Source organism: Rattus rattus, chromosome 11, assembly GCF_011064425.1.
Source record: "Rattus rattus isolate New Zealand chromosome 11, Rrattus_CSIRO_v1, whole genome shotgun sequence".
Taxonomy (NCBI): Eukaryota; Metazoa; Chordata; class Mammalia; order Rodentia; family Muridae; genus Rattus; species Rattus rattus.
In genome coordinates this window covers 69,179,969-69,188,715 of record NC_046164.1, presented here as the reverse complement: position 1 = coordinate 69,188,715, position 8,747 = coordinate 69,179,969, and the positions used below count along the sequence as shown (strand labels likewise).

General features: G+C 49.6%; 1 protein-coding gene across 1 annotated transcript in view; it reads left to right on the top strand.

Annotated features, from left to right (window-relative positions):
- The first annotated feature begins 341 nt into the window (after window positions 1-341).
- Window positions 342-8,747, top strand: part of Afap1 (actin filament associated protein 1) — a 108,702-nt gene continuing 100,296 nt past the window's right edge. Inside the window, exon 1 of the mRNA XM_032917078.1 lies at window positions 342-503. The gene's annotated coding sequence lies outside the window, so the exon portion shown is untranslated. The remainder of the gene's footprint in view (window positions 504-8,747) is intronic.

The window sequence follows — 8,747 nt, the reverse complement described above, 5'->3', positions numbered from 1 at the left end:
GAGTGGCCAGAAGACGGACAGGCTATGAAGATTGTAATTCGGATGGCAGGAGATATTATTCCTTGAGCCTCAGTTTTCCTTTAGAACCAATATTCTAGCTTTGAGATGAGCACTGAGTACCGCTGAACCGAGTCCACGTGGGCGCTGAGCCCAGCCTGAAACCAGGTCAGCACAGGGTCCGGGGTGCCGGCTCCGACCCGCGGCCCCGCCCAGCCTCTCTTTGTTCCTTCTGGCCCCGCCCCCTCTCCCCAGCTTCCTCACCATTGGCTAGAGGGCGGGTCCTTTCTGCCCAGGGGGCGGAGCTATGGAGACAGGCGGGGCCTATCGCGCCTGCGCAGAGTCCTCCAGCCGCAGCTCGCACCCCGGTGTCTGGGCTCCCGGTCCAGACTGAGATCGCTGAGCTGCGCAGGGCCCCGCCCCGGGCTCCATTGTTGAGGCAGCGGACGCTCCGCGGTCTGCGCTCCTTTCGGCCGTCCAGCGCTCACGAGCCACTGAATCCTGAGGTGAGACGGCGGCGACTTTGAACCAGGAGCGGGGGCCAGGTGTCCCACGATGTCCCTGGACAAGGTCCCCAAGCTGGATGCCCTGGGCCGGGCAGGGTCCCCAGACAAGGCTGGGCAGGGTCTCCACGGCCGCGTAGGGTCCTCGAGGCCCTTCAGGGTGTTAGACGGGGTTGACTAGGGACTCCTGACAAGGCAGCGTCTCTGGACAGGGCTGGGTCTCTATACAGGGCTGGACCGGGTCTCCAGAGCTAAGTTGGGTCCCTGGCGGTCAGAGTCCCCAGGGCCAGGTAGGGTCCCCGAGGCCCTGCAGGGTCCCCAGACAGAACTGGGCAGGGTCAGCGGGCAGGGATGGTTTTCCAGGAACTGCTCGAAGATCCCCCAACATCGGACAAGGGCAGACCGCATACTTGGACTTACAGGACAGCCGCTGAGGCTGAAGTGGGGTTCCTGGCTCGGCGGTCGGCTGAAGCGGGTCAGAGCGTGCGTTGCTGGGTTGGTGACCGCTGCCTTCCCCTCCGGAGGGATGGGAACCCGGAGAGGACCGACCGGGATGGACCCGAGCACACACGAGTCCGTGCGCCCTGGCATTGTCTCGCCGCCGGTGGCACAGAGGGCTCTGCGCCTCCAGGTCCTGTTCGCCCTACCAGTGGGCTCTTTTCCGGCCCTCTTGGGTGTAGATGGTTGATTGTCACCAAGAGTGACCTGGTGGTGTTGGGGGGGACCCTTGCGTGAGGGAGCCTTCCTGTTTCCCTATGTGATGTGGATGGCTCCGGAGGTAACTACGTGGACATAAGTGTGTAGGGTGGCTTGGCGAGTGGGAAGGTCCCTGTATTGGTACGATTTCGTGTGTCAGTGAGGGTGACAGCGTGGACACGCGCGCATGGGATCCTGGTCCTGTGTCCCATGGCTTGTCGACCCAGGCTTTGCCCATTCAGTCCTGGCCCCCGCTTTGGGTGTGCATTGGGCACTGGTGTTTAGGTGAGGTGAGCGAAGCCCTGTTGTGCGTGCTGGGCGCAGTTGGTTTAAGGTGGTGGACCGACTGCCACCCGCGCTCTTCAGTGTTTTCGTATTGTCTTTACTCAGTGAGCTGGAGCGGGGGAGGGGGAAGCGCCACACGGGCTCTGGAGTAGCCTGCCTGCGAATGTGCCCCTCACCCTGCGGGTCCCTGGGGAGTGTGGGGCTGTCACTGTGCTGGGAGCTGTGAGTCCAGCCACGGAGATTATTACTCCAGCCCTAGGCCTGGCGACCCAGAGGCGGGTGCTGATTGGAGGGAACAGAGCCTCTCTGCCCTCAGCTTCTTGATTTCTTCCGTTGGGAAGAAAAAAAAATCTGGAAAGCCAGAGAGTTGACTTTGTAACTCCCAGCCAGCGCCTGGCAAGTGGAGGAAACTCTCCCAAGAACTTGGCGGGCTGCAGAATGCGTTTGAATCAAGAAAATCCACACCCAGGGAACTAAGCCAAAGCAGTTACAGTTGGAGATCAGATTTATGAAGGCAGCCCTGGGGTGAGGTCCAGGGAGGGGACCTGATGCTGCCCCTCAGTCTGGGCCCTCCTCAGTACTAACTAATGTGGAAGCCATTCATTAGATACTGCTTCTTCAAGCATTTTAAAACCCACTTGTCATGTAACAAGAATGATTTGTGTGTGTGTGTGTGTGTGTGTGTGTGTGTGTGTGTGTGCGCGCGCGCGCGCGCACATGCGTGGGCGATTGTATGTGTGAAGTCAAGGCAGTGTTTTGATTTTTTGTGGGGAGAGGGCAGGCTGCAGTTGGAACAAGGAGTTTCAATAAGCAACCCACAATTTGTGCTAAAAGAGAGCCCGACTCTAATAGCAGGGATAGGATACAAGACTGAGCTGAGAGCCATCCGTGTCCAATTGTAAGATCTAGGTTTAGTCTCTGTCCTCTCCTCTTCTGCACTTGCACGAGCTCAGCTCTGGGTGGTGAGCTATGGCAAGCCTCTGCCTCACCACACTTTCTCTCTGAGCTTTTCTGTGTTAGTCCTGTCCTTCAGGACTTACCTCGTGAGCTCAGGGACATTGTGAGTTTGGGCCAAAAGGACCTATCATAGCTTGGGGAAAAAGAAAAAAAAAACAATCTGAAAGACACAGACCCAGTTTGTTCCCGGGAGCAGGCAGGAGGTGGGGCCAAATGAGAGGGCCTTTGTCTACACCATGAATCCAGGTATTTTCATGTTGTTTTAAAGCTACAAAGCCTTGACTCTCCAAAGATATTAAAGGTTTTTTGTTTTTTTTTTAACCTGTCTGACTGAGTTTTTTTTTTTTTTTTTTTGATGTAGACTACGTGAACAGAATTCATTGAGTCTAATTTTGTCCCTGAAGTTGAGTACTGTCCTTCCTGGGTGGTTTCTCTTGTAGATTTTAGCCTTCTCACCTTTGAAGGTCTTAAACTAAACACTTTTAGGGAACATTCTTGGCCCTAAACCCTTCATTCTTTTAACCAAATATAGCAGAAGGAAGTTGGCCTATGGCAAAGATATAAAGGAGATATTTGAAAAATGTAGTCTAAAGAGCGAGCTACTTCCTTGCTTCTCAGTTTCTTTTTACAAAGGTGGAGCCAAGGACGGAGAGACGGCTCGTGGGCAAGGTTGCTGACTGCTCAAGCAGAGGACCCGGGGCTTGAGTCCTACACCCAAATGGTCTAGCTCCAGGGCACCCAATGCCATCTCTGGCCTCTGTGGACCCTGTGTGCTTGTGGAATGACAGATGCATGGAGGCGAAAGACTCATAAACATTAGGTAAAAGAAAATAAAATTTAAAAAGGTTGGGTAGGTCATCAGTGTATGGGACAAGTGTGTATGACGGAAGCTTGCACTTTTTGGTGTTGTCTTGCACACTTTTTGAAAAGTTAAAATTGGTTTTTGGCCTTTTTAAGGATTAACACACCCCCTACCCCCCAGAGAGAGACGGGTGTGAGCTCACTCAAGAATGTGCATGTGTATGTGCATGTATACATGGAATGCCTTTGGAGGTCAGACGGGGGCATCAGATCTGCTAGATCTGCCGTTGCAGGCAGATGGGAGCCTCCTGATGTGGGTGCCATAAACCAAACTCCATGAGCAGCAAGCATCCTTGACCATGAACTGTCTCTCAGCCCTCACACTCTCTTACCCACAAAGCACTGCTCCAGCCCCCTTTGAATCCTTTATAATTGTGTTTCGTTTGCATCTCCACTGTATCCTATTCCTCCCTTAATGAAGCTGTTGGGTGCAGATCTGTTTTCAGGAGCATCTGTTGGTGTGTAGTCGGATGGAGCCTGCCCACTGTGCGTTTCCAGGTCCCAATCCATAGCCGGGCTTTTATTCGAGAGGCTCTGAAACAAGTGGAGTCTTGAGAATACCCCTAGTAGATGTCCTGGGCTCTGTCTAAATGTTGAAAGGCTCATTTGATCTTAGTGCGTGTAGCAAGGGACATCACATGTTAAGGGGTTGGTGGAGGAGTTTAGCTCTAAGGAGCAGGAGCCAACGCTTCTGTGCTCGTCCGTGCATCTGTGGTGAGGTAGGCATTCAGCCTGCACAGTGTTTTCTGACTGGGTGTCTGTGTATAGAAAGGACACAGTCCTCTCTACCGTCTAGATAAGGACAGGGATTGAAAGTCAATGGTGGCAGTTCCTTCTGCCTAGGGGTGATGTTCCTGACTGCAACATATCCCCTTTTATTGAATCTTTTTCCTCTACTCAGTACTCCAGGTGCTTTGCTGTGTTGGGGACATTTACTTTATGAGGCACTTTAAAGCTCCACTATGGTTTTCTTTTTTTTTCTTTTCGATATTTAACTTGAACTCTAGCTTACTCGGGCTCATTGCGATGAGTATCTTTCAATCATAGCTGCCTGATTTCTGTCCAGATGAAGTGATAGAGGTCTCTGTGGAGAGACTGCACAGGGATGGGGTAGATCTCGACTTCTTCCCTATTGTCCTCTTGCCTGTGTTCGCCCATCACTGAATGAACCAGGTACGTTAGGTGCCACCTGTCTGCTCCCAGCCGTGTCTGGCGATTTCTGTGGCTGCCACGAGGGTTTTAAACCATGATGTCACGTCCCTTATTCTACAGTTCTGTAAGTCGTCACCATGTAGCCCTCACATCACAGCGTATGATTGCTTTTTTTTTTTCCTTTTCTTTTTTTCGGAGCTGGGGACCGAACCCAGGGCCTTGCACTTGCTAGGCAAGCGCTCTACCACTGAGCTAAATCCCCAACCCCCGTATGATTGCTTTTTTTCAGATGGTATGTCTACAGCTGTGGTGTCACTACACCCAGGGTTTCCCAGGTCACCTTTTCCACTAGATTCCTGTGCCCGTTACTGTATTTAGGCCCAGAACCTTTCTGTGTGTTGACAGGATGTAGATGTGAGTGGGTTAAAGATTGCTTCCTGTAGTTCTCCAGGAGGGGACTTGAGTTAGTTTTTGGCTTTTTAAGTTAGGTTCTCTCAGCTTCAGTTCCTTGATTTGTGCAAGCATGTTAAATCTTAGTAATAATAATTTAAAAAATAGTTGTTGTTGTTGTTGTTATTATTATTATTATTATTATTATTATTATTATTAATTTGGAAGATTCAATGCAATTACAAATAGAAAGGATTTCTTTTAAAGATGCAAAATCCTATGTTGCCTAAGTTATAAGAGCGTGCAGCATTAAGGCTTCATTTTCTCTGCTTTTCTACACACACAAGAGACCTGGATGCGGTGCCAGGAAACTTAGCATTGTTTTACATCCTGAATGATCAGTATCATTTGATAGGCGTTTTGGGGAAATCATTAAGTTCGAATTCCGGTTTTATATGGTTTATATGAAAACGTGTGTGTGTGTGTGTGTGTGTGTGTGTGTGTGTGTGTGTGTGTGTGTGAGCTTCTGATGGATTCTGTAACAGTTCAGAGCCATAAGCACCTTCCTTTAATGGCTGATTTCTTTCTTGATCTTTTGGCTCCTAAGGGACCTGACTGGAGATTCAGGAAGGCAAAGGTCAGGATGGTCAGAGGTCAAGGCCAGGGAAGCAGCCATTTGGTGCAACTCGGTATCCTCCTAGTGAGGGGCAAGTATCGGAGTGAGTCCAGCTCTTGCAGCAGGAGGTTTGCTTGGATCCTTCTCCCCAGGCCATCTTGGCAGCCATACATTGACTGTCCCAGGGCCAGCTGTCAGTCCTGCCCCCATTTCTTCACCAATTTCAACTGAACACTTTTGTTGCTCTAACATTACAACAAGAGAACACAGAGGCTCACAAGCTCAGCAGTGGGCCTCAAAGAATGTCTGTTGAGAAACGCAGATAATAATGTACAGCAGCCTATGCGGCATCAACAGACATACAGAATTCCTGCGGTGTGGGAAAGCGCAATGCTGTGGCTCAGCGCTGTGACCAGTGACTCAGTCCAGCAGCTGGAGTTTCCTATGGGGGTTTGATGGTTGAATTTCCCGAAACACTGGCAATGCTGGACTGGTAAAGGAAAGTGCATGATGGGAAATGTAAATTTCGTAGTGTTCTGGACAAATCGGAATCCCTAAAATCTGTGACTGTGATGAAAACTGTGATCTGTTGTTTTGGATGGAATGTGGCTATCCCTCTCTTTTGTGGAGTGTGTATGTGTGTGTGTGCGCGCGTGCGCGCATGTGTACATGTATGTTTGTGTGACTGAACCCAGGACCCTGGGCTTGCAAGGCAAGTAAGTTTTTTTGCTTTGCTATTAAATGAAATCTCATCAGGTGGTAGTGGCACACACAGCCTTTAATCCCAGCACTTGGAAGCAGAGGCAGGCTGGTCTCTGTGAGTTAGAGGCCAGCCTGATCTACAAAGTGAGTTCAGAACAGCCAGGGGAGAAACTTTGTCTTGAAAAGAAAGAAAGAAAGAAAAAGAAAGAAAGAAAGAAAGAAAGAAAGAAAGAAAGAAAGAAAGAAAAAAGAAAGAAAGAAAGAAAGAAAGAAAGAAAGGAAGGAAGGAAGGAAGGAAGGAAGGAAGAAAGAAAGAAAGAAAGAAAGAAAGAAAGAAAAAGAAAGAAAGCAAAAGGAAGGAAAGAGCAAAAAGGAAGGAAACATTCCAGTCCCAGCCCTGCTTCTCAGGGTTACTGAATGCCACACTACTGGCTACTCTTGTCAGTTCACTGTTTTAGCTTCTTACTACCACAAACTTAACCTCGTCAAACAACATACACACACCATCTCACACTGTTGCTTGGCAGAAATTGGCCAGGGAGTGTTTTTAGCTCTAGAAGAATTGCTTCCAAGCTCAGTGTCTCATTGGCCATTAGGAGTTTCTTGTAACCACAGGACCAGGTTCCCTATCAACTGGGAACCACCATTCACTCTGAAAGGCCCTTCCTACTTTCCTTTCCTTCCTTCCTTCCTTCCTTCCTTCCTTCCTTCCTTCCTTCCTTCCTTCCTTTTCTTCCTTCCTTCCTTCTTTCTTTCTTTCCTTCCTTCCTTCTTTCTTTCCTTCCTTCCTTCTTTCTTTCCTTCCTTCCTTCCTTCTTTCCTTCCTTCCTTCCTTTCTTTCCTTCCTTCTTCCGTCTTACCTCCCTTCCTCCCTTCTTCCCTTCCTCCCTTTGCTACCATGTGACCGTCAGATAGAGCCTCCGTTGAAGCTGTAAGACACCCTTATGCACGTTGCTTTTCTACGCAGAGAAAGTTCCAAAGTTGATGTGAAGGCTGATATGTCCAATTGACCACCTGGATAAGAGAGGAAGAGCCAGTTTGCCGTGTACTAGGACAGTTACAGGTCTAGGGTTTGGCATGAGTGTCTATGGGGGTCAGTCATTGTGTCCCCCGAAGTCACCGGGTCCTCTTACTGCAGCATCTTGTGAGGTTGCAGTGTTACTTTCCATTCATGGTCATGTAAACCGAGGCACCAAAAGTTTAAACCAACTGTCAGGGACATGAAGATTCCGTTCTGTTTGTGGGTGTAAGCATGTGGTGTGTGTGTGTGTGTGTGTGTGTGTGTGTGTGTGTGTGTGTGTGTGTGTGTGTGTGTGTTTGCTCACACAGAGGACAACTCTCATGAGTTCAAGAGTTGGTTTGTTCTTTCCAGACACAGCCTGGAAGCAGAGGATCAAACCCAGGATATCAGGATTTTGTGACAAACCCTTTCACCTGAGAGGCAGAGGCAGGATGTCAGTTCTAGGCCAACCTGGCCCATATTGGGAGTTTAAGGCCAGGTTGCCTAAGCAGACCCTGTTTCAAAAACAAAGACATATTGTTCTGACTTTCTGTGGAGGTTTGCAGTACTGGAGACAGGTCAGCCTCATGCGGCTTGTTTTTGGAGCATTAAAGTGGCCTGCTGAGAGTAGTTTTGCCAAGAAATCCTTAGAGATTCTGCTGGTGGAAGAAACACCCAGGTGGGGAATTTGGGACCTTGCCTTCTCAAGGTTTAGCCGGAGGACCCCTTATTTCTGGAATGGACTCAGCTGGAATGAGTCAGCTCAGCTGACAGTCACACTCTAAAGGGTCAGCACACCCGCTGTTTCAAGGCGGAAGGGAAGCCAGTAAATGAAGCCTGGGGTCTCATTAATTTGAGCCAGTGTGCCTCTGGGCAAGGAGACACTTAAGCAGGACCACCAACTGTAAGACCAAGCATGGCCCTGCCCATCGCATTTAAGCACAATTCCCTGCCCACCCCTATCCCTGTGTGATAAAGGTCAGCTTTGCTCTGGTAGGAATTTTATGAGAATCCGGAACCTGGGCTGGGGTGCAGCTCAGCAGCAGGGTGCTTGCCTAGGGTGCAGGATGGCCTGGGTTCCACCCTAACCTCCATAAGGAAAAACAAGCGAACGAAAAAAAACAAACGAAAAACCCAGAACCCTTACTTTTAAGATAGAACCCGAGCTTGGTGGATTTAGGAATGCTCTGGTCTCCTGGGCGGATGTTTCCCGTGTGGGTGTGTTTTTCCTGGGTCTGGGATTTACAGCTTTCCACACAAAGTGTCTTCAAAGTGGCTAGGCTCCCCAAAGCTTAGGAATGCATACTTGGTATGGTCTTCTTCTCGGTCAAGGCTCAGATTTTGTTTAAACATTAAATACCCATTTTAAACACAGTTACACAAGCGCACGGTTTTAAGAGTCAAAAGTTCTTCAAAGCATGAAACAAAAACAGAGCAATCAACCCTATCCTTCTCCACTCCAGCCCCATCCCTAAGGGCCGCCACTTTGAAGGTTTTAGCTGAGGAGGGGAGGGAGAAAGAGGGGAGGGAAGAGAGGAGGAGTAGTGGGGGGGGGCTGGGTGAGGAGGGAGAGGAGAGAAGCAGGAAG